The 26219-nt window shown below is 38.1% G+C and overlaps 1 protein-coding gene across 2 annotated transcripts in view; it reads left to right on the top strand.

Annotated features, from left to right (window-relative positions):
* FAM102B (family with sequence similarity 102 member B) overlaps positions 1 to 26219 on the top strand; it is a 108412-nt gene that overhangs the window by 22217 nt on the left and 59976 nt on the right. Inside the window, exon 1 of one of the 2 annotated variants that reach the window (XM_032609203.1) lies at positions 9943 to 10017. The exons of the other annotated variant lie outside the window; for it this stretch is intronic. The gene's annotated coding sequence lies outside the window, so the exon portion shown is untranslated. Of the gene's footprint in view, positions 1 to 9942; positions 10018 to 26219 lie in introns of those variants that run through there. 2 annotated transcript variants of the gene reach the window in all.

Raw genomic sequence — 26219 nt, forward strand, 5'->3', positions numbered from 1 at the left:
TTTCTTTGTAGATTTTTAATTACATTTTCAATTTCAGTGCTTGTGATTGGTCTGTACATATTTTCTGTTTCTTCCTGGTTCAGTCTCGGAAGGTTGTGCTTTTCTAAGAATTTGTCCATTTCTTCCAGGTTGTCCATTTTACTGGCATAGAGTTGCTTGTAGTAATCTCTCATGATCCTTTGTGTTTCTGCAGTGTCAGTTGTTACTTGTCCTTTTTCATTTCTAATTCTGTTGATTTCAGTCTTCTCCCTTTTTTTCCCGATGAGTCTGGCTAATGCTTTATCAATTTTGTTTATCTTCTCAAAGAACCAGCTTTTAGTTTTATTGATCTTTCCTATTGTTTCCTTCATTTCTTTTTCATTTATTTCTGATCTGATCTTTATGATTTCTTTCGTTCTGCTAACTTTGGGGTTTTTTTGTTCTTCATTCTCTAATTGCTTTATGTGTACAGTTAGGTTGTTTATTTGAGATGTTTCTTGTAATATGATTATATTGCTATAAACTTTCTCTTAAAACTGCTTTTTGGTGTATCCCATAGGTTTTGGGTCGTCGTGTTTTCATGGTCATTTGTTTCTAGGTATTTTTTGATTTCCTCTTTGATTTCTTCAGTGATCTCTTGGTTATTAAGTAGTGTACTGTTTAGCCTCCATGTGTTTGTATTTTTTACACTTTTTTTCCTGTAATTGATATCTAGTCTCCTAGCATTGTGTTCAGAAAAGATACTTGATATGACTTCAGTTTTCTTAAATTTACCAAGGCTTGATTTGTGACCCAAGATGTGGTCTGTCCTGGAGAATGTTCCATGAGCACTTGAGAAGAAAGTGTATTCTGTTGTTTTTGGATGGAATGTCCTATAAATATCAATGAAGTCCATCTTGTTTAATGTGTCATTTAAAGCTTGTATTTCCTTATTTATTTTCATTTTGGATGATCTGTCCATTGGTGAAAGTGAGGTGTTAAAGTCCTTTACTATTATTGGGTTACTGTTGATTTCCTCTTTTGTGGCTGTTAGCATTTGCCTTCTGTATTGAGGTGCTCCTGTGTTGGGTGCATAAATATTTACAATTGTTATATCTTCTTCTTGGATTGATCCCTTGATCATTATGTAGTGTCCTTCTTTGTCTCTTGTAATAGTCTTTATTTTAAAATCTATTTTGTCTGATATGAGAATTTCTACTCCAGCTTTCTTTTGATTTCCATTTGCATGGAATATCTTTTTCCATCCCCTCACTTTCAGTCTGTATGTGTCCCTAGGTCTGAAGTGAGTCTGTTGTAGACGGCATATGTACAGGTCTTGTTTTTGTATTCATTCAGCCAGTCTATGTCTTTTGGTTGGGGCATTTAATCCATTTACATTTAAGGTAATTATCGATATATATGTTCCTATTACCATTTTCCTAATTGTTTTGGGTTTGTTATTGTAGGTCTTTTCCTTCTCTTGTGTTTCCTGCCTAGAGAAGTTCCTTTAGCATTTGTTGTAAAGCTGGTTTGGTGGTGCTGAATTCTCTTAACTTTTGCTTATCTGTGAAGGTTTTCATTTCTCCATTGAATCTGAATGAGATCCTTGCTGGGTAGAGTAACCCAGATCCTTGCTGGCTAGGTTTTTCCCTTTCATCACTTTTAATATGTCCTGCTACTCCCTTCAGGCTTGCAGAGTTTCTGCTGAAAGATCAGCTGTTAACCTTATGGGGATTCCCTTTTATGTTATTTGTTGCTTTTCCCTTGCTGCTTTCAGTACTTTTTATTTGTATTTAATTTTTGAAAGTTGGATTAATATGTGTCTCAGCATGTTTCTCTTTGGATTTATCCTTTATGGTACTCTCTGTGCTTCCTGGACTTGATCGACTATTTCCTTTCCCATGTTAGGGAAGTTTTCAACTATAATCTCTTCAAATATTTTCTCAGACCCTTTTTTTCCCTTCTTCCTCTGGGACCCCTATAATTCGAATGTTGCTGCATTTAATGTTGTCCCAGGTCTCTGAGACTGTCTTCACTTCTTTTCATTCTTTTTTCTGTATTCTTCTCCCTGGCAGTTATTTCCACCATTTTACCTTCCAGCTCACTTCTCTGTTCTTATGCGTCAGTTATTCTGTTATTGATTCCTTCTAGAGTATTTTTAATTTCAGTAATTGTGTTGTTCATCACTGTTGGTGTCCTCTTTAGTTCTTCTAGATCCTTTTTAAATGTTTCTTGTGTTTTCTCCATTCTGTGTCTGAGATTTTGGATCATCTTTACTATCATTACTTTGAATTCTTTTTCAGGTAGGTGGCCTATTTCATCTTCTTTTATTTGGTCTTGTAGGTTTTTACCTTGCTCTTTCGTTTGTATGAAATTTTTTTGTCATTTCATTTTTTTTTTTTTTTTTTGATGGGTGTTGCTGTATTCCTGTCTTACTGGTTTTTGGCCTGAGACATCCAGCACTGGAGTTTTCAGGCAGTTGGATAGAGCTGGGTCTTGGTGCCGAGATGAAGGCCTTCAGGAGGCCTCACTCCAATTGATATTCCCTGGGGTCTGAGGTTCTCTGTTAGTCCAGTGGTTTGGACTTGGAGCTCCCACCACAGGAGCTCAGGCCAGACCTCCGGCCTGGGAACCGAGATCCTGCAAGCTTTGTGGCATAGTAAAAACGAAAAACAAAAAAAAAAAAAAAAAGAAGAAGAAGGAAAGGAAAAGGGAGCAGTACAGTATCAAAGAATAAAAAACAAAATAAAATTAGAAAGGTAAAAATTGTATTTGGAAAAATAAAACTATAATTGAAACAACTGCAGCAAAGTAAAATAAAACCTCAACAGAAAAAAAAAAAAAAAGTGGTGGAGGGGTGGAACAAGCCAAAAGGAGAGATCACTAACGAAGTATAAAGAAAAAAATAAAGTTAGAAAAATAAAAGATTTATTAGGAAAAATAAAAATATAAAAGAATCAACAGCAGTGAATCAACAAGGTATAACAGAACCCCAATCTAAAAGAGGAAAAAAGAAAAGAAAAAACAAGCCTTGGCTATAGGGGTGGAGTTTAGGCAGGGGGTGGAACTTAGGCTGAGGCAGGGTTTTGGATGGGGCGATGTTCAAGTGTGGGGCGGGGCCTCTGCTTAGGACCTGTGCAGAAGGGGAAAGGCGGCATCTGGAAAGGAGAGCCTCTGGTGTGTGGAGTTCGGAGTTTGGAGGTAGGGTGCACTGAGTGAGGGTGTGTGGGTGGGGTTTAGGCCCAGCTCCTTGGGGGGGAGGGTCTCAGAGGGGGTCTCCGAGGGTAGAGGTAGGGCCCTGGGTGGGGGCGTAGGGGCGGGGCTTGGGCTCTGTGCGACAGGAGGGAGGCTCGGAGGTCAGAGGATTAGGTCTGAGAGCCCAACAGGCTTCTTGGTGCCTCAGTTCACAGGGAAAGCACTGGCCTGGTTCTGTTCCTTCATGCCCCTCCCCCACTGTCTCCCCCAGGGTCTCCCCCCTCACTACTGGACCCCTAACCGTGGGTGGGTCCCACTGGGTGTAGGAATTCCTTCCCTCCCCCAGCCACCCCTCAGGGGTGCTGTTCCCGGAGGTCCGGCCTTTACTTTTGCTGCCCCTTCCCTCCCTCCCACTCCCTCAGGACCCACGCCACGGGAGGGGGTCCTTGGTGGGCAGGGGATCAGACCTGGGATCTCAACAGGTCCCTGGGAGCCCAAGTGGGCAGGGGAACCTGGCCACGCTGCCTTTTGATGCTCTGCCCTCCCAGTGGTTCCCCAATTTCCCCCTTTGGGTGTGGGATCCCTTCGTCTCCCCCAGCCACCCCTCAGGGGCGCCAGTCCCGTCTGGCCTCCACTTCTCCTCCCCCTTCACTCTCCCCACGCCCCACGTCCTACCCAGTCGCTGGGGGTCCTCCCGTCCCCTTAGGTGTCCGTGGTCCCCCACTAGTTCCTGGTAGGTGCCCTAGTTGTGCAAAGGAGTACTTTTTTAACACCCAGCAGAACTTTGTAAAGTCCTATTTCTCTTGCTCTCAGTATCTTTCATTTGCAAGGCAGCTCCAGATGTGCAAGTAAAATGTCCCAGGAGTTTATAGGAACAAGAGAATAATTTTGCCCAGGGGCTCAGGAAACGCATCATAGAAAAAGCTTTTGAGTGAAGTCTTGATTCGTAACTCTTTGTAGTTTACACGGTTATATAGATATATATAGATATTTACACAGTGATATATGTATGTTTGTACATATATATATATTTTTTTAATTTCAAATTACCCTTTTATGAGTGACTAAAACAATGGAAATTTATTTTCTCACAGTTCTGGAGGCTGGATGTTCAAGATCAAGGTGTGGTTGAGTTTGGTTCTGGTTTGCAGATCCCTGCCTTCTTGTTGTGTCTTTTCCCTGTGTGCCTGAATCCTTTGTGTCTCTAAATTACCCTTTGCAGTAAGTTTTTACAGATTCAGGCAACATGTTTACCAATTTATATGGTATATAAGTATCTATACATATAATTTATATTTAGCTCAATTGAAAGCATTTCTTAAAAGAGGAAACTTATGTAAAGGAAAGTAATTTGTGCAACATCATTCAGTGTTGAAATTAGACTTGAGCACAGGTACTCTGAGTCTTAAGATTTGTTTCCTTTCCTATATCATGTGGATGAGGTTGGATCATAGGAAGAGGCTAGAAAGCATCCTGAAGGAAAAGAACAGCATGCAAGCAGGTGTGCAGAGTCTGGGTAGGGAGTAATGGGATAATTCAGTTTGGTGAAGTCACCGAAGGTAGTCAGAGGGGGTCAAATTTGAGAGGCTGAGGGCAGACCTTGGAGGGGTAAATGTGTAGTTGAAGAATTTGACCTTTAGTCTTCAGACAAAAAAGGGGCCATTCATTTCTTGATCTGGAAACTGGCTGATTGAATAAGTGATTGAAGAAACTGTTTACAGCTGTTATTTTCACACATGCCTTTAGACAATTCCGAAAGGAAAGGAAAGGAAAAACAAGTCCTCTTGTTCAAAAGTAAAATATTTTTTAGAGAACAGGTAACCTACTGAATTGGTTTCTTGCCTTTTTTTGATTCTTAAGCTCTAACTTGTAATTCATTTTTCTTGTTCTTGCACAATTCTTTAAGTGTCTTATTCAGAAAGGGTACCTGTGATAGTTTTTTGCGATAGTTTTTTGCTTTGTTTAGTTTAGTCCTTGCATACCTCACAAAATATTTCTTTTTCCTTCATACACAATACATTTTTTGGTTAGATATGAAATCCATAGTTCACATCTGCTTCTGAGTTCTATAGTTAGTCCCTTGTCCCTTTGTTTTTAAGGGTTGTGGAGGACATATTTTCATTCCTATGTATATAACCTGATTTTAATTTTTGGTATACTGAAGGACTTTTACCTGATGAAAGTTGGGAAGCTTAGTGTAGTTTTCTTTTCATTAAAATTTCCTAGACTGTAATAGTATTCTTAAATATTTAGTATGAGTCTTTTCTTAGATTAGGATATTTTTTCCTGTTATTTCATGTTTTATTGTGACGTTTTCATCTGTACTGTCCTTTCTAGAAACTAAAGAAGTGATGCTATGTAGAATGTGTATAGTTACAGAAAAATAAATTAATTTTCATGTATGATAAAATATTTGTCAAAAATATTCATTTTGGGGGCTTCCCTGATGGTGCAGTGGTTGAGAGTATGCCTGCCGATGCAGGGGACACGGGTTCGTGCCCCAGTCCGGGAAGATCCCACATGCCGTGGAGCGGCTGGGCCTGTGAGCCATGGCCGCTGAGCCTGCGCGTCCGGAGCCTGTGCTCCGCAATGGAAGAGGCCATGGCAGTGAGAGACCCGCGTACCGCAAAAAAAAAAAAAAAAAAAAAAAAAAAAAATTCATTTTGATTCTACATAGCTCCTAATTCAACACTTGTTACTCGATGAGGAAATTGAGGTCCCAACAGGTTAAATGACTTGTCCAAAGTCACTTATATAGTTTATACTAGAAAACATCTTGATTCTCTGTCCTTTTCTCTTTCCATTATGCCATCCTGCTTTTCTTTTGACTGGCTGATAGGCTGAAAAGTTATGAATAGGAAACTATGTATTAGAGGACAGACTGTGGTTGCCGGTGGGGCGGGGGTGCAGAGGATTAGGAGATTGGGACTAGCAGACGCAAACTATCGTATATAGGATGGATAAACAACAACATCCTATTGTATAGCACAGGGAACTATATTCAATATCCTATAATAAACCATAATGGAAAAGAATATGAAAAAGTATATATATAATTGAATCACTTTGCTGTACACCAGATACTAACACAAGTATAGTAAATCAACTATACTTCTATTAAAAAAAAGAAAGAAACTGAACTATATGTAAACTGACCTGGGTGCTAGTCTTCCTTTTTTATATCATTCTAATTGTATTAAGTGTTTAGAAATGTGATCCAAAAGTTTATAGAAAGAGTGATCTGTGAGTATATATGAGGGAACTTAAAGAATACATGTCTCTTTAGGTAAACATAAATTCATATTTGAGTTTAAACATTTTTACTCATAAAAACAATTATTAACTAGTCAATTATCATACTATAAAAATGGGCATAATTTTACATACTTTTTTAAAACTGAAATTTCTCATTAGGACATCTGCCAAGTCACTGAACAGCAGTCTTTCTTACATGAGCCTTCAAACATTTTTTTGTTATGTACAGCAGATTATTAACAAGCAAGTATTCAGCAAACATTTATTTGAGGACCTACTATATACCAAGCAATACTGTTTTTTATATGAAATTTCTCATTAGAACAGTTCTGGGCAATGAACAGTGATCTGTTGACAAACTCATCTGCTTTGGAGCTTGGTCCTTTTTCTTGCCCTCCTCATGATGCAAGAGGAGCCCCTTCTGTCCAGGGCCAGTCCTCCCAGCTATTGTCTGAATCCCATCCCGTCTGACATTCGCAGCAGTGAGTCCCCTCTGGCTCCATCATTCATATCCTCTCAGATCCTTGACTTTTTCTCTTTCCTGGTTCTCTCCTATAACACTAAAGCATGTTAAAATGAAATCCTCACTCTACCCCATATCCCCATCTGGCTTCTACCCTAATTTTTTCCACCTTATTACTAAAATATTTGAAATCAATTGTCTGTGTTCCCTGTCTCTACTTCCCATAGTAATCTGCCTTCACCCCCACCTTTTCACCGAAACTACATTTGTCAGTATTATCAGTGACTTCATTGTTGCTTCTTTTTAATCTTTATCTTACTTGATCTCTCTGCCGCATTTGATTTTGTTGAGCAATTCCTTCTTAAAAACCTTTCGGTGATAACATGATCTCCTTTGTTTCTCTCTGTTACACTTGAATCTCCTTTGCCTGCCCCCTTCTTCTCCTATATCTTATGTGTCAGTGTTCCATAGAGTTCCAGACTCTAGCATGGTGGCACATGGAAACATTCTGGTTCCCTGATGTGGAAGCTCTCAGGAAAAGGACCAAAACGCTATCCTTCTGGGTTTTTATGAAGCCTTCATTATATAGTCTGGATTGTCTAAATCATTGGTCAGTGGCTATTGATTCAACCTTAAAGCCTCTCTCCCCTCCACAGAAATCAGGGGGTGGGACCAAAAGTTCCAATCCTCTAATCACATGGTCAGTTCTCCTGGCTACCAGCCCCCAAACTCCCTTGAAATCCAAAAGTCACATCATTCACATAACAAAAGACTCCTTTATCAATATCAGCATAGGACATTCCAAGGGTTTGGGGAGCTGTGAGCCAGGAATAATGGATGAAGACCAAATATAAATGAGAAGTATATTTTGGTCATCTGAGTTAACAAATATATATTTCTGATAAGTTACAGTATCACAGGGACTCTCAGGTTCCTCAACCTCAAGATGTCCAAAACTGGATTATCATTTCTGTCACTAACACTACCAGCAAAATGAATGAATGTACAACTGAGTGAATGAATGAATGAAAAAAAATCTTGTGTTCAGTTTTTTCCACTGACCGGTGGTACTGTCCTCTGAGTTCCTCAAGCCAAAAATAACCTCTGGGGTATGAGAGATTCATTAATCCTTAGTGTTGTATTTTAAAGTCACAACTTTATAGATCTAATTTATCCTTGGAGTCTCAAAATAATTGTTTTTGCCTCAGTTTCCAAAGGTTCATTTTTTCAGGAATCTATATATCTTTCATAAAATAGAAATCTCCATTAATGCTGAAGAAAATTCTCAAAAATTTAACCATTATTTCTCTGTGGAGGGCAAATGTAAGTGGACTTAGAACTACTTATATCCTTGATAGTAACAATTTCTAGCATTTATTATTGAGGTCCATTATAAACCAGGCATTATTTCAAATACCAAGTGTAATAATTCACTTGGTTTCCCAAAATTCCATGAGGTATAAGTACTGTTATCATCCCTGTTTCACAGAGGAGGAAACGGAAATGCAGAGAGTTTAAGGACTGTGTCCAGAGTGACAACCGGCAAGTAGCAGAAGCAGGATTTGAACGCAGCAGACTGGCTCTGGATACAAGCTCTTAACATGCGTGCAATAATGCTGTCTGGCAAAACAGCTTGCATTCCTCATAGCAGTTTTTTATCACTGTTTTTAATAAGTTAAAAATGCTTTAACTAGCACAACATTGTAAAGCAACTATACTCCAATAAAAATTAGTTTAAAAAATATTAAATAGAAAGAAAAAAGTCCAGAAAAATATTGCTTTGCGTTACCAAGATATGGCATAATTTTATGCCTAGAGTATACATGTGCAAGTTATTCTTAGAATATTAAGTAATGCAGTTCGCTGGTACAGTAACTAAGCAGTCATAAAAAATAGATCCATAATTTTCATTTCATTTTATATTATTTTTATTTTTTTAAGACTTTTTAGATTTTCTTTGACTCTTTGAAGCATAAACAATGGCAATAGCAACATTTATCTTCTGTTAAGTCCCCTGCTTACATACTTCACAATCAGCAACTCTATCGTTTTATCTTACAAATACTTGGCTTTTCACAGTATCAACACGAATCATATTCTGTTCCTTTGTTGCTTGAAAATGGTTAAGCAACCATATAAGACTCATAGGAAATCAATGAGTCACAAAATGGAAAGCATTTACTAATGTGACTTTTGTCTCGGTTGCCAAGTAGTCTGAGTTTGTTTCCATGGTAACCTGTCAGTATAACAAACTGTCACAAACTAACTTGGCCACTTTGTTTGTTTGTATTGTCTGGACAGCTTTCTGCCAGCTGTTTGTGTGTGAGTGTGTGTATGCATTAAAGATTACCACAAAAAAAATTCTGAGTAATTGCCTTAAGCACACAAAAATTTTTTTATTTGGATAAATTGTTTTAAACTCTAAGGCTATTATTTTGTTAGTACAAAATCTAAAAGATTATTTAAATTAACATATTTATTTCTACTTGAGTTCCTGTTAAGAAAGAGCATAGTCAGGAATATCTTAGGCTTATAAATTTTTTTATTTACAATATTGGTTCATTTGAAATATATAATCATAGGAGAATCTGCCAGAAACAAGGCAAGGATAAAGGAAATTAGGACCACATCCTGGGGGATGAGGACTGAATGTAATGATGGAAGAGGCCAACTCAGCCAGTTCCTGTCAGCCCCTCCCCTGGATGGCAGTGCTCTAGGACAGGGAATGGTGGACGCTGAGGTATTCAGGGGACCAAGACAGGCCAGGTCATACAGGACACCAGGCTTTCACCTGGAGGCTGAGTCAGGGAAAGATTCCTAGAGTGGGTAATAACTAAATGAGTTAAAATTAAACTGGTGAATGTAGTAGTTGAAAGGGAGAGTTGATAGAGTACGAGGGAAAGCAAACATCATGAGCAAAGGCATACAGATGAGAAATAGTGTGAAGTAAATGGAAAATTACAATTAGTATGAGACAGAAAGCATCAAGCGATGAGACTAAAGATAGTCAGGGGCCTAGTCATGCAGATGCCATGTGAAGGAGGTTGGACCTAATCTGAGATGGGGAAGCAATGAGGAATTTTAAACAGAGGAACGACATTACCATATTTGTATCTTAGAAGAAGCTGTCTGGTAACATGAGGAAGGTAGGTTTGCATGGGGGCCATTTGGGGAAACCTTTGCCGTATTTCAGGGAAGAACTATTGAGGGACGGAATTAGGGTAGTGGGGCTAGACACATGAAAGAAGTTGATTTAGGAATAGGTGTGAAGTAATACAGGTAGGAATTGGTAGCTGGGACTGTTTATTTGTAGCCCACGAATGACATTTATGTGTTCAGTTCACAAATATTTATTGTTTACTATGGTTGGCAGTGTATTGTCCAGAATATTATACTGGGTTCGTATCCTCTGCCTTCATCATTTTTGGGTTTCTCCTCCAGTAAGTATTCTTTACTGTGCCACATTGTGAGTTAATTAATAGATGAGTATACTTTTCATAGCCCAATTCATCCCAGCCTGATCTCTTGGCTCATTAGACTTTCCTACTCTCACATAAGAATCTGTTCCAAAGTCCTAGCTCACATGTCAGTCTGCTGCTTGGGAGGTGATATTCATGTGTCTAGATAGTGTCTTAATCCCTAGCAAGTGTGCCTGAGTTTATCTGTGACTTCATGAGGTGAGGCTATACAAGTCATGAAAAATATGGATAGGTTCCAAAGCATTTCATTCAAACAGTAATTCTTTTTAGCTTTATTGAGGTATAATTGACAAATTTAAATTGTTTATATTTAAGGTGTACAACTTGATGTTTTGATATACATATACATTGTGAAATGACTGCCATAATCAAGCTAATTAACATATCTATCACCTCACCAGTACGATCTACTCTCTTAGCAGATTTCAAGTATACAATGCAGTAGTGTTAACTATAGTCACCATGCTGTACATTAGATCTCTAGAACTTACTTATCTTGCCTAACTGAATTCTATATGCTTTGACTAACACTTCCCCATTTCCCCCACTTCCCAACCCTGGCAACCACCATTCTCTGTGCTTCTGTGAGTTTGACTATTTTAGATTCCACATGTAAATGAGATCATGCAGTTTTGACCTTCTATGTCTAGCTTATTTCACTTTGTATAATGCCCTCCAGGTCCATACATGTTACTGCATTCCCTCTTTTGTGGTGGAATAATATTTTATATATATATATATATGTATGTATATATGTTTCTTTATCCATTCATCCACTGACAAACACTTAGGTTGTTTCTATATCTTGGCTGTTGTGAATAATGCTGCAGTAAACATGGGAATACATCTATCTCTTCAAGATACTGATTTCATTTCCTTTGCATGTATACCCAAAAGTGGGATTGCTGGATCATATGATAATTCTATTTTTTAATTAATTTTTTTTATTGGTGTATAGTTGCTTTACAATGTTGTGTTAGTTTCTACTGTACAGCAAAATGAAGTAGCTAAACATATACATATACCCCTGATAGTTCTATTTTTAATTTTTAAGGACCCTTCACAGTATTTTCTATACTGGCTTTACCAATTTATATTTCCACCAGCAGTGTACAAAGGTTTCCTTTCCTCCACAGTCTTGCTGACATTTATCTTTTGTCTTTTTGATAATAGCCATTCTAAGTGGTGTGAGGTGATACCTCATTGTGGTGATTTGCATTTCCCTGATGATTAGCAATGTTGAGCATCTTTTCATATATCTGTTGGCCTTTGGTATATATTCACTTGAGAAATGTCTTTTCAAGTCCTTTGCCCATTTTTTAGTTAGATTATTTGGGTTTTTTGCTATTGAGTTGTTCGAGTTCCTTATATATTTTGGATATTAACCCCCATCACATAATATGGTTTGCAAGTGTTTTCTTCCATTCCATAGGCTGCTTTTCACTCTGCTGATTGTTTCCTTTGCAGTACAGAAGCTTCTTAGTTTGATGCAATCACATTTGTCTATTTTTGCTTTTGTTGCCTGTGCTTTTGATATCATATCCAAAAAATCATTGCCCAGACCAATGTCAAGAAGCTTTTTTTCTGTTTTCTTCTAATAGTTTTACTGTTTCAGGTACTGTGTTTAAGTCTTTAATCCATTTTGAGTTGACTTTTTTTTTTATGGTGTGAGGTAATTACAGATCCAATTTCATTCTTCTGCATTGGATAACCAGTTTTCCCAGCAGCACTCTGCTTTCTCCATTGTGTGTTCTTGGCACCCTTGTCAAAAATCAGTTGAGTGTACATAGGTGGATTTATTTCTGGGCTCTCTATTCTGTTCCATTGGTCTATATTTGTTTGTATGCCAATACCATACCATTTTGATTATTGTGGCTTTGTAATACATTTTGAAATCAGGAAATGTGATGCCTCCAGCTTTGTTCTTCTTCCTCAAAATAGCTTTGGCTATTCAGGGTCTTTTGTGGTTACATGTGAATTTTAAGATTGTTTTTTCTATTTCTGTAAAGAATGCCTTTGGGATTTTTGTAGGGATTGCATTGAATCTGTAGATCACTTTTGGAAGTACAGACATTTTAAGAATATTAATTTTTCCAATCTATTAACACAGGATATCTTTCCATTGTGTCTTCATTAATTTTCATCAATGTTTTATAATTTTCAGTTTACAAGTTTTTTATCTCTTTGGTTAAGTTTATTCCTAAGTAGTTTATTCTTTTTGTTGTTACTGTGAATAAGATTGTTTCCTTAATTTCCTTTTTGGGCAGTTCATTGCTTGTGTCTAGAAAATACCCTGATTTTTTTTAATGTTGATTTTTGTATCCTACAGCTTCACTGAAACCATTTATTTGTTCTAAACTTTGTTGTTGTTGAGTCTTTAGGGTTTTCTACATATGTGATAATATCACATGCAGATAAAGATCATTTTAATTCTTTTTTCTAATTTGGATGCCTTTTATTTCTTTTTCTTATCTAACTGCTCTGGCTAGGATTTCCAGTACAATGTTGAAGAGAAGTGGTGAGACTGAGCTTTCTGACCTTGTACTAGAACTTAGAGGAAAAGCTTTCAGTTTTTCCCCATTAATTATGGTATTAGCTGTGGGCTTTTCACATATGGTCCATATTGTGTTCAGGTAAGCTCCTGCTGCACCTCTTTTGTTCAGAGTCTTTATCATAAATGGATGTTGAATTTTGTCAAATGCTTTTTCTGCACCTATTGAGATAGTCATGTGTTTTTTTATCTTTCATTCTGTTACTATGGTATATATATCACATTGATTTTGCATATGTTTATCCTTTTAATATTTTGTTAAATTCAGTTTGCTACTATTTAACTGAGGAATTTTTTTTTTTTACTGTAGATCACAGGGAACTATATTCAATATCCTGTAATAAACCATAATGGAAAAGAATATGAAAAACAAGATATATATATAATCACTGTGCTGTACACCAGAAACTAACATAACATTGTAAATCAACTATACTTCAGTTAAAAAAAAGGAGGAGTGGTTGGAGCCTCTGGTTACAGTTGGCAGACTGAACCCTCATAGTTGATTCCACTTAAACCTGAAATCTGAACAAAATAAATCAGAGAAATAATAAACATAAACCCATAAGGGAAAAAAATAACAGGAAGCAGAAACACTTCTGGTCCATATTCTATCTGGTGAAATTTTAACCCCTTTGATTTTTTTCTCTGTAAACATGACAAATAACAGTTTCAATAGACTTTTTTTTTTACATCTTTATTGGAGTATAATTGCTCCACAATGGTGTGTTAGTTTCTACTTCACAACAAAGCGAATCAGCCATACATACACACATGTTCCCATATCTCCTCCCTCTTGTGTCTCCCTCCCTCCCACCCTCCCTATCCCACCCCTCCAGGCGGTCAGAAAGCACTGAACTGATCTCCCTGTGCTATGCGGCTGCTTCCCACTAGCTATCTATTTTACATTTGGTAGTGTATATATGTCAATGCCACTCTCTCACTCTGTCACAGCCTCCCCCTCCCCCTCCCCATATCCCCAAGTTCACTATCCAGTAGGTCTGTGTCTTTATTCCCGTGCCACCCCTTGGTTTTTCATGACATTTTTTTTTCTTAAATTCCATATATATGTGTTAGCATACGGTATTTGTCTTTCTCTTTCTGCCTTACTTCACTCTGTATGACAGACTCTAGGTCCATCCACCTCATTACAAATATCTCAATTTTGTTTCTCTTCATGGCTTAGTAATATTCCACTGCGTATATGTGCCACATCTTCTTTATCCATTCATCCGATGACGGACACTTAGGTTGTTTCCATCTCCTGGCTATTGTAAATAGAGCTGCAATGAACATTTTGGTACATGACTCTTTTTGAATTATGGTTTTCTCAGGGTATATGCCCAGTAGTGGGATTGCTGGGTCATATGGTAGTTCTATCTGTACTTTTTTAAGGAACCTCCATACTGTTCTCCATAGAGGCTGTACCAATTCACATTCCCACCAGCAGTGCAAGAGGTTTCCCTTTTCCCCACACCCTCTCCAGCATTTATTGTTTCTAGACCTTTTGATGATGGCCATTCTGACTGCTGTGAGATGATATCTCATTGTAGTTTTGATTTGCATTTCTCTAATGATTAATGATGTTGAGCATTCTTTCATGTGTTTGTTGGCAGTCTGTATATCTTCTTTGGAGAAATGTCTATTTAGCTCTTCTGCCCATTTTTGGATTGGGTTCTTTGTTTTTTTGTTATTGAGCTGCATGAGCTTCTTGTCAATTTTGAAGATTAATCCTTTGTCAATTGCTTCATTTGCAAATATTTTCTCCCATTCTGAGGGCTGTCTTTTCATCTTGTTTATAGTTTCCTTTGCTGTGCAAAAGCTTTGAAGTTTCATTAGGTCCCATTTGTTTATTTTTGTTTTTATTTCCATTTCCCTAGGAGGTGGGTCAAAAAGGATCTTGCTGTGATTTATGTCATAGAGTGTTCTGCCTATGTTTTCCTCTAAGAGTTTGATAGTTTCTGGCCTTACATTTAGGTCTTTAATCCATTTTGAGCTTGTTTTTGTGTATGGTGTTAGGGAGTGATCTAATCTCATACTTTTACATGTAGCTGTCCAGTTTTCCCAGCACCATTTATTGAAGAGGCTGTCCTTTATCCACTGTACATTCCTGCCTCCTTTATCAAAGATAAGGTGACCATATGTGCGTGGGTTTATCTCTGGGCTTTCTCTGCTGTTCCATTGACCTATCTGTCTGTTTTTGTGCCAGTACCATACTGTCTTGATTACTGTAGCTTTGTAGTATAGTCTGAAGTCCGGGAGCCTGATTCCTCCAGCTCTGTTTTTCTTTCTCGAGATTGCTTTGGCTATTAGGGGGCTTTTGTGTTTCCATACAAATTGTGAAATTTTTTGTTCTAGTTCTGTGAAAAATGCCAGTGGTAGTTTGATAGGGATTGCATTGAATCTGTAGATTATTTCGGGTAGTAGAGTCATTTTCACAGTGTTGATTCTTCCAATCCAAGAACATGGTATATCTCTCCATCTACTTGTATCACCTTTAATTTCTTTCATCCGTGTCTTATAGTTTTCTGCATACAGGTCTTTTGTCTCCTTAGGTAGGTTTATTCCTAGATATTTTATTCTTTTTGTTGCAGTGGTAAATGGGAGTGTTTTCTTGCTTTCACTTTCAGATTTTTCATCCTTAGTGTATAGGAATGCAAGAGATTTCTGTGCATTAATTTTGTATCCTGCTACTTTACCAAATTCATTGATTAGCTCTAGTAGTTTTCTGGTAGCATCTTAGGATTCTCTATGTATAGTATCATGTCATCTGCAAACAGTGACAGCTTTACTTCTTCTTTTCCGATTTGGATTCCTTTTATTTCCTTTTCTTCCCTGATTGCTGTGGCTAAAACTTCCAAAACTCAGTTGAATAAGAGTGGTGAGAGTGGGCAGCCTTGTCTTGTTCCTGCTCTTACTGGAAATGCTTTCAGTTTTTCACCATTGAGGATGATGTTGGCTGTGGGTTTGTCATATGTGGCCTTTACTATGTTGAGGAAAGTTCCCTCTATGCCTACTTTTTGTAGGGTTTTTATCATAAATGAGTGTTGAATTTTGTCGAAAGCTTTCTCTGTATGTATTGAGATGACCATATGTTTTTTTCTCCTTCAATTTGTTAATATGGTGTATCACGTTGATTGATTTGCGTATATTGAAGGATCCTTGCATTCCTGGAATAAAACCCACTTGATCATGGTGTATGATCCTTTTAATGTGCAGTTGGATTCTGTTTACTAGTATTTTGTCCAGGATTTTTGCATCTATGTTCCTCAGTGATATTGGCCTGTAGTTTTCTTTCTTTGTGACATCCTTGTCTGGTTTTGGTATCAGGGTGATGGTGACCTCATAGAATGAGTTTGGGAGTGTTCCTCCCTCTGCTACATTTTGGAAGAGTTTGAGAAGGATAGGTGTTAGCTCTTCTCTAAATGTTTGATAGAATTCGCCTGTGAAGCCATCTGGTCCTGGGCTTTTCTTTGTTGGAAGATTTTTTATCACAGTTTCAATTTCAGTGCTTGTGATTGATCTGTTCATATTTTCTATTTCTTCCTGATTCAGTCTTGGCAGGTTGTGCATTTCTAAGAATTTGTTCATTTCTTCCAGGTTGTTCATTTTATTGGCATAGAGTTGCTTGTAGTAATCTCTCATGATCTTTTGTATTTCTGCAATGTCAGTTGTTACTTCTGCTTTTTCATTTCTACTTCTATTGATTTGAGTCTTCTCCCTTTTTTTCTTGATGAGTCTGGCTAATGCTTTATCAATTTTGTTTATCTTCTCAAAGAACCAGCTTTTAGTTTTATTGATCTTTGCTATCATTTCCTTCATTTCTTTTAAATTTATTTCTGATCTGATTTTTATGATTTCTTTCCTTCTGCTAACTTTAGGGTTTTTTTGTTCTTCTTTCCCTAATTTCTTTAGGTGTAAGGTTAGGTTGTTTGTTCGAGATGTTTCCTGTTTCTTAAGGTAGGATTGTATTGCTATAAACTTCCCTCTTAGAACTGCTTTTGCTGCATCCCATAGGTTTTGGGTCATCTTGTCTCCATTGTCATTTATTTCTAGGTATTTTTTTGATTTCCTCTTTGATTTCTTCAGTGATCACTTCGTTATTAAGTAGTGTATTGTTTAGCTTCCATGTGTTTGTATTTTCTACAGATCTTTTCTTATAATTGATATTTAGTCTCATAGCCTTGTGGTCGGAAAAGATACTTGATACAATTTCAGTTTTCTTAAATTTACGAAGGCTTGATTTGTGACCCAAGATATGATCTATCCTGGAGAATGTTCCATGAGCACTTGAGAAAAATGTGTCTTCTCTTGTTTTTGGATGGAATGTCCTATAAATATCAATTAAGTCCATCTTGTTTAATGTATCATTTAAAGCTTGTGTTTCCTTATTTATTTTCATTTTGCATGATCTGTCCATTGGTGAAAGTGGGGTGTTAAAGTCCTTTACTATTATTGGGTTACTGTCGATTTCCCCTTTATGGCTGTTAGTATTTGCCTTATGTATTGAGGTGCTCCTGTGTTGGGTACATAGATATTTACAATTGTTGTATCTTCTTCTTGGATCGATCCCTTGATCATTATGTAGTGTCCTTCTTTGTCTCTTCTACTAGTCTTTATTTTAAAGTCTATTTTGTCTGATATGAGAATTTCTACTTCAGCTTTCTTTTGGTTTCCATTTGCATGCAATATCTTTTTCCATCCCTTACTTTCAGTCTGTATGTGTCTGTAGGTCTGAAGTGGGTCTCTTGTAGACAGCATATATATGGGTCTTGTTTTTGTATCCATTCAGCCAATCTGTGTCTTTTGGTGGGAGCATTAGTCTATTTACATTTAAGGTAATTATCGATATATATGTTCCTATTCCCATTTTCTTAATTGTTTTGAGTTCTTTATTGTAGGTCTTTTCCTTCTCTTGTGTTTCTTGCCTGGAGAAGTTCCTTAAGCATTTGTTGTAAAGCTGGTTTGGTGGTGCTGAACTGTCTCAGTTTTTGCTTGTCTGTAAAGGTTTTAATTTCTCCATCAAATCTGAATGAGATCCTTGGTTGCAGGTTTTTCTCCTTCATTACTTTAAATATGTCCTGCCAGTCCCTTCTGGCTTGCAGAGTTTCTGCTGAAAGATCAGCTGTTAACCTTATGGGGATTCCCTTGTATGTTATTTGTTGTTTTTCACTTGCTGCTTTTAATATGTTTTCTTTGTATTTAATTTTTGACAATTTGATTAATGTGTGTCTTGGTGTATTTCTCCTTGGATTTATCCTGTATAGGACTCTGTGCTTCCTGGACTTGATTAACTATTTCCTTTCCCATATTAGGGAAGTTTTCAACTATAGTCTCTTCAAATATTTTCTCAGTCCCTTTCTTTTTCTCTTCTTCTTCTGGAACCCCTATAATTTGCATGTTGGTGCATTTAATGTTGTCCCAGAGGTCTCTGAGACTGACCTCAGTTCTTTTAATTCTTTTTTCTTTACTTTGCTCTGCAGTAGTTATTTCCACTATTTTATCTTCCAGGTCACTTATCCGTTCTTCTGCCTCAGTTATTCTGCTATTTATCCCATCTAGAGTATTTTTAATTTCATTTATTGTGTTGTTCATCGTTGCTTGTTTCATCTTTAGTTCTTCTAGGTCCTTGTTAAATGTTTCTTGCATTTTGTCTATTCTATTTCCAAGATTTTGGGTCATCTTTACTATCATTATTCTGAATTCCTTTTCAGGTAGACTGCCTATTTCCTCTTCATTTGTTAGGTCTGGTGGGTTTTTATCTTGCTCCTTCATCTGCTGTGTGTTTTTCTGTCTTCTCATTTTACTTATCTTCCTGTGTTTGAGGTCTCCTTTTTGCAGGCTGCCGGTTCGTAGTTCCTGTAGTTTTTGGTGTGTGTCCCCAGTGGCTAAGGTTGGTTCAATGGGTTGTGTAGGCTTCCTGGTGGAGGGGACTAGTGCCTGTGTTCTGGTGGATGAGGCTGGATCTTGTCTTTCTGGTGGGCAGGTCCACGTCTGGTGGTGTGTTTTGGGGTGTCTGTGGACTTATTATGGTTTTAGGCAGCCTCTCTGCTAATGGGTGGGGATGTGTTCCTGTCTTGCTAGTTGTTCGGCATAGGGTGTCCAGCACTGTAGCTTGCTGGTGTTGAGATGGAGATCTCTGGGAGATTTTCACTGTTTGATATTACATGGAGCTGGGAGGTCTCTTGTGGACCAGTGTCCTGAAGTTGGCTCTCGCACCTCAGAGGCACAGCACTGACTCCTGGCTGCAGCACCAAGAGCCTTTCATCCACACGGCTTATGTAATTAAAAACCCACTGGACACTTTAGAAGCCCAAGTAGCTCATGATGCAGCTTTCCGGTGGCAGTCTTCAGTTCCACAACACGAAGAAATTTCAATGTGGATGCTTCAACTTCATTAGGGACACTTCACATATAAGGGTTCTACATCTTGAAACATTCTCCAATGGATTCTTTTGCAACGCAGTTAATTCTCTCTCGTGTTCTTAAACTCCAAAGCCAAGGATGTGATGCACACAAGTCCAGAGGCTTTTCCTTGACTCCCCCCCTTCAGCTGGGCTGGCTTTTCCTTCCAGAGGGATCAGGAGAGGGGTGGTGGTTTAAAAGCCCTCACACTGGAGGTGCCTCCAAATCTTCACACCTTCATTTCACACAAAAGTCAATTCAGCTATCTTTATGGGACAGCTCTCTTACGTGGCTCTCCTCTAAGTGATGCTTCCAGGTATTTGCCCTCCTTTCTCTTGTGACTGTGCTTTCTTGGAGTCCTTTGATTTCAGCCTCCTTGGGTGGCGCCAGTCTTCTCCAAGTGAACACTGCGATGGCGAGTCCTCTGCACGTGCTGGTGACACACGCCTTGTGGCCTCCTCCCTGTCCGCCATGCGCCAGAACCACGACCCTTTGGAGCAGCTCTAGGAGCTGAAGAAGGTCAGGATCACAGATGGAGAGAGCGTGGTCATTACCCTGAGGATGGACACAGGCTGGCAGCCGTGCGGGCGGAGGGCATCCAGAACCGACGGCTGGGAGAGCTCTTCTTACTTGAATATCAACTCCGTGGCGCCCGCAGGAAACACTCTTACTGAGGATTTTTTTTTTTTTTTTTTTTTTTTAACTGAGGATTTTTGCATCTATCTTTATCAGGGATATTGGCCTGTAGTTTTATTTTCTTGTGGTGTTTTTGTCTGGCTTTGGTATCAGGATGCTGCTGCTTATAAAATGAGTTTCCCTCTTTTCTGTTTTTTGGAAAAGTTTAAGAAGGATTGGTATTCTTTGAGTATTTAGTAGAATTCACCCATGAAGCTAGCTGGTCTTGGGCTTTTTTTTTTGTAGAGACGTTTTTGATTACTGACTCAGTCTCCTTATTTTTTATTGGTCAGTTCAGGTTTTCTTTTTCTTCTTGATTGTTTTGATAGGTTGTATATTTCTAGGAATTTATTGATTTCTTCTGGGTCATCCAACATGTTGGCATGTAATTGTTCATAATAGCCCCTTATGGTCCTTTTTATTTCTGAAGCATCTGTTGTAATATCTCCACTTTCATTTCCGGTTTTATTTGAGTCTTCTCTCTTTTTTCAAATTTATCTAGCCAAGGGTTTGTTGATTTTGTTTACTTTTTATATACGCAACTCTTTGTTGATTTTTTTCTGTTGCTTTTCTATTTGATTTATGTCCTCTGTAATCTTTATTATTTCCTTCAGTCTTCTAACTTTATGCTTAGTTTCTTCTTCTTCAGGTTTTGAGGTATAAAGTTAGGTTTGTTTGAGATCTTTCTTTTTTAATGGAAGCGTTTATTGCTGTAAACTTAGTATGCTTTTGCTACAGTCCATAAGTTTTGGAATGTTGTGGTTTTGTTTTTATTTGTCTTGAGATATTTTTTTAATTCCCTTTTGATTTATTCTTTGAACAAATGGCTGTTCAGGGGTATGTTGTTTAGTTTCAATATATTTATGAATTTCCCCATCTTCTTACTGTTACTGGTATCTAGTTTCATTCCATTGTGGCTGGAAAAGATACTTGGAGTGATTTAGATCTCGTTAAATCTGTTGACTTCTTTTGACCTAACTTGTGATTGATCCTGAAGAATGTTCTGTGTGCACTTGAGAAAAACGTGTATTCTTCTGCTGATAGATAGAAAGTTCTGTATATATCTGTTAAGTCCATTGGTTCCATAGTGTTGTCCAGTTCTGTTTCCTCACTGATTTTCTGTCTGGATGATCGATCCATTATAGTGAATGAGATATTGAAGTCTTCTGGCAGGAGAAGGTCTTTACCTGCCTAAACCAGTCTGTAAAGACTGGAAGAGGTGTCTTCTCTTTCAAACGCACAGACACCACGCAAGACTACACAGATCACGAAGAGTCAGGTAAACATGATATCACCAAAGGAAATTAATAAATCTAGTACCAAATGAGGTGCAGGCCTGCCTTCTCAAAGCAGCCCTCCTTAGTTTTGGGGCTCCATCCGAGGGTCACAGCCTCCTACCTGGAACCCAAGGTTCCCACAAAGCCACTTTTGTTTGTGGATGTCTGCCAAATAGTTGTTTCTGTAAGAGGATGAGGGCTAGGAACCTCTTACTCTGTCTTGCTTCGTACAGTAATTTTAAATGAGGAGAACAGGACTCTGGGATTCCTGGAGCACCTACCATGATGAGAATAACATTTGAATTTTACAGATTCCTTTATTTGGGAATGATCAGTCTTAGGCTATATCAATTAGGATTTGGTTAAGCTGCATATAACAAAACCCCAAGTAAGCATTTTAAATAATAAGGTGTAAGTTTGGAGGGAGAGAGGGCTGCATGATTATTGGGACCCATCTTTCTTCTGTCTCTGTGCACTATCATCACGTTGCTTTTCCTCAAGGTAACCTTATGGTCCAAGATGGCTATTGACACTCTAGCTGTTGTCATTACAGTTTTCTAGGTAGAGGAAGGAAGAAAAGAGGAAAGGTAAAAGGACATATCTTAACTATATTTCTTTTCTTGTGTCTTTCTAGAAGTTATACCCAGTAACTTCCATTTATATCATTGGCTTGTACTCAATCCCATGGCTACCCCAAGCTGCAAGGAAGAATGGGAAAATGCAGTCTTTTAACTGGACACGTTGCCATTCTGAATAAAATCAGGTTTCTGTTTGTTTGGGTTTTTGTTTCTTTTAGATTTTTTTTTTAATGTGGACGATTTTTTTTTTGAGTCTTTACTGAATTTGCTACAATATTGCTTCTGTCTTATGCTTTGGTTTTTTTGGCCATGAGGCATGTGAGATCCTAGCTCCCTGACCAGGGATCGAACCCATACCCCCTGCACTGGAAGGCAAAGTCTTAACCACTGGACCGCCAGGGAAGTCCCAGGTTTCTGTTTTTAAAGAAGAGACGAGACTGGATATTGGATAAGCAACTGGCAATCTCTATCACATATGCACCTGGGCAATCCATTAACTAGTTTAGCTAACTAGTTAATCTGGTGGGTAACCAGCCTACTGGTGAGTACCATTGTGGACAGAGGTCAGAGGCCTAAAGCCTTTCCTAGAGACTAAGAGTTCTAGGTGGAGATTGCTAGTAAATTGGTGGATATATTAATCCAATGACTAAAGTAGAAGACTTCAAATTTATATATTCTCAGTGTATACATAGTAGTTAAGGCCATAAAAGTAAAAAGAAAAGAAAGCTAGAGATAGAGACATCAGCATTTTAAGTGGTGGACATCAGCATTTTGAGGTGACAGAAGAAGCTGAGAAGAGCTAGTCACAGAAGTAGAAAGGGACTAGAGTATTTCAAGAACATATAAGAGGAGTCAACTACGATAATAAAAAAGAACTCATTGGATTTGGCAGTTAATTGTTCACTGGTGAGCAGTTTCAGGGGAATGGTGGAGGACAGAAGCCTGATTGAGGGCATGGAAAAGTAACTAAGAGGTGAGGAAATAGAAGGAAAATGTCTACACTGTAGAAGGTCTTCAAATTCCAGTTCCAAACAAGTCACTGACTTTCTCCTTTTCTTTTATCTATAAAATGGAGCTAATAGTACCTTCCTCATAAAGTTGTTTTGAGGTCTCAATGAGTTAATACATGTAAAGTATTTACAACAATGCCTGTTGTATAATAAGCACTCAATAAATGCTGTCATTGTTGTCGTCATTATCTTCAAAGAGCTTGGATCTGAAGGGAAAGAGGGTGGTAGTAAGTAGATGGGAATATAGGGTTATAGAAGCATACTCTTTTCCCTTAAGATTTAACATTATATCCTTTATGAAAACTTATTCTTCACCTCTATTCTATACTATGATATCAATTATCTACCTGTATTTGTAATGGTAAAGTTTTTTAATCTCTTGTTTCTTCCCAAGTCTACCAGACTTAATGTTGCCTTCCTCCACTCTCTAGCCAAACTAGACCAATGTTTCTGTAGATACTCCTTTCCTACTTATGTGTTTTTTTGTTTGTTTGGGGTTTTGGGGTTTTTTTTTGCAGTATGCGGGCCTCTCACTGTTGTGGCCTCTCCTGTTGCGGAGCACAGGCTCCAGACATGCAGGCTCAGTGACCATGGCTCATGGGCCCAGCCGCTCCGTGGCATGTGGGATCTTTCCAGACCGGGGCACGAACCCGTGTCCCCTGCATCGGCAGGTGGACTCTCAACCACTGCACCACCAGGGAAGCCCTACTTATGTATTAAAGAAAAACACCCACATATGAAGTTTGCTTGATTTCTCTTATTTTTATTACTCAGGCCAAAGCTGCCCTCCATTTGTGATAGCATATACCATTTGGTATGTAAAGGCTGCTACATTATAAGGGCGTTTTAAACTAGGTAAAAAATCTACAGATGTATTTCTGTAATTAGTATTGCTGAGGAACTGTTTCACAAAGTAATGAAAAGTAGCAGAATATAAAGCAAAGTTTTAGGGGTTTGCACTGAGTATAAGTGGATTTTTTTATACTTATGACATAATTTCTAGAATAATTGGCTGAAAAACATTTTAAGATACCATTTAATTTTCATGTATTAGCCAATAAAGAAGGTTCTTGGGTTTTTTTTTTTTAAGCAGTTAGAAAAAAATGGCTTGCAATGTTATATACTTTTGTTCCCATTTTCAAATTATTTAATACTAGACAACTTTTTAAATTTGGTTTTTATTTTAACCAAGTTATAAATACATATAGTTTATTTTTTTGTTTGGCTTTTTTCTGGCCACACCATGTGGCATTCAGGACCTTAGTTCCCCAACTAGGGCTAGAACCCATGCCCTGTGCATTGGGAACATGGAGTCTTAACCACTGGACCTCCAGGAAAGTCCCTAAACGTATGTAGTTTTGAGTCTAAGTTCTACAAGGTATATTGTGGAAAATTGCAGTCCCCAGCCACTTCCCTGTTTTTCACGTGGCCTGACAGGGAAGGAGCAGGAGAAAAATACACCAACTTCTCTCTCCTCCTGCGCTCCATCTTTGCGTTGTTTGTCCCTTTAGCACATGCAGAGGCAGAGGGCAGGGGAGCCTGGTTGATATAGTCCATAAAAGCCAGCCTCCTGGGCCACAGCAAAGGGCAGAGTGGATCTGGAATCACAAACAGAATATCAAGCCCAGTAGTTTTGATTTCCACGAGTACTTTTTAGTTTCCTGTATGTTCCTTTTTTAAAATTTAACAGCATCCTATTCCTGTATAGTAGATGTACTTTCTTTCTCTCTGAGAATCTTTTCTTCTTCCAGCATAGACTTAGTTTTCTTCAAGTTGCTTTTTGCTCTTTTTTTATCTCTGTCTTTCATATTAAGATAAGTGTCTGCTCATTTACTACGAAGCACTAAAAGTTAATTAGCTTTGTGCATATGGCGGGTGCTCATTGATTCAGATTTTCACTGTAGATTGTTTTGTTGGGAACCCTCAACATCCATCTCATTTTCTTTGGGGCTGATTGGCTTCCCCAGGGAATATTCTTTCCACATCTTGAAGAATATGCCCTGGCTCCAGCATTCTGAGGAGGCAGGTTAAGGGAGAAGATTGGAGGCTTCAGCATTCAGTGAGTCATCTTTAATCCACCTCCCCCAATATGGTCATGCTATCATGCCATTTTCAATACCTTGCCCTCAAGTCAGGTGTTTCAGAGATCCCTTTGTCTTACTTTGTCAGGAGAATGATCTCAGTCTTCTGCAGGAGTCACAGGATCTGAGGTTCTGTCTCTAAAACAGTTTTCAATCAATCCTTCTGCCTTTTGGGCTTCCTTCATTCTACTTCAAGACCAATTTTAGATTCCTTCTCATGGCTTTCATTATTACCAGCTTAAGGTTCAGCTTTCTTCAATTTGCTTAATCAGTTATCACTTGTCTGTCCCTGTCCACTTCTTTTTGTCTCCTGTCTGGTTCTCTTTGTCCTTGGTGATGGTGACTTCAAAATTTTTTTTTTTTTAATTTAGAAGATTTTGGGGAGGAAGCAGAGGCTAATACAGGTACCCAAACTGCCATCCTTAACCAGAAGTTTTAATGTAATTTTATCAGAAAAGTAAAATAACAGGGTTTTTTTTTTACTGTTATCTCTGATTCTTGATCATTATATCGGTGGTCTTAGTAACAGGAACAGCAAAGTGCCTTGAAGCTCAGCATACTCTTGAAGGGTCCAGGAGTACTGGGACATTGTTATATCTGCATACCTTTTTTGGGAAGCTCCAGAGGCCATGGCTGATTACTTGACCAAGCCTTGAGGCCAAGAGATGTTGAGAGAGAAACAACAATAAAAAAAATTCTGGTTTCATTTTTTCTTGCTTGTTATTTTCATTATTATTCAATGATTTTTTTAATTCACTATTTTTGAGTGTACAGGTTAGCTACTTCTCATCTTACTGTGGATGCCTTAGGTTGCCTGACAAACACCTTCAGATCTGTCCTTTGCCAAACAACTCTCAATCTGCCTGTGTTGTGACCATACAGATAAATTGCACCCCTGCTGGATTTCTAGGGAAACTCCCCTAAGAACACATATACATTCTCGTCATATCATAATTCATTAAATCACCTAAAGCTTCCTAATGAAAAAAAAAAAGCTAAAGTTATGACAGTTAAACCTATGATAAAATACACACCCTCCTCTCTGTTTGCATGTCTGTTTACATGTATATAAGTAAACATACGTGCACGTACCACACACAAACACATACTTTGTTTTTAAATTATATTTGTTTTTGCACTTCTTGTTCTTGGATTTCTGTGCATTGATGGAGAAATCCATAAAACCAAATTGATTTGTCCCAATGCAAACTCATTTTATTCACTGAGGCAGCTACTAAGTTGACTCCCTGTCACATTCACCATCCTCAGCCTTTATCTAAACTTACAGCTCG

Source organism: Phocoena sinus, chromosome 1 (assembly GCF_008692025.1).
Source record: "Phocoena sinus isolate mPhoSin1 chromosome 1, mPhoSin1.pri, whole genome shotgun sequence".
In the NCBI taxonomy this organism is placed as follows: Eukaryota; Metazoa; Chordata; class Mammalia; order Artiodactyla; family Phocoenidae; genus Phocoena; species Phocoena sinus.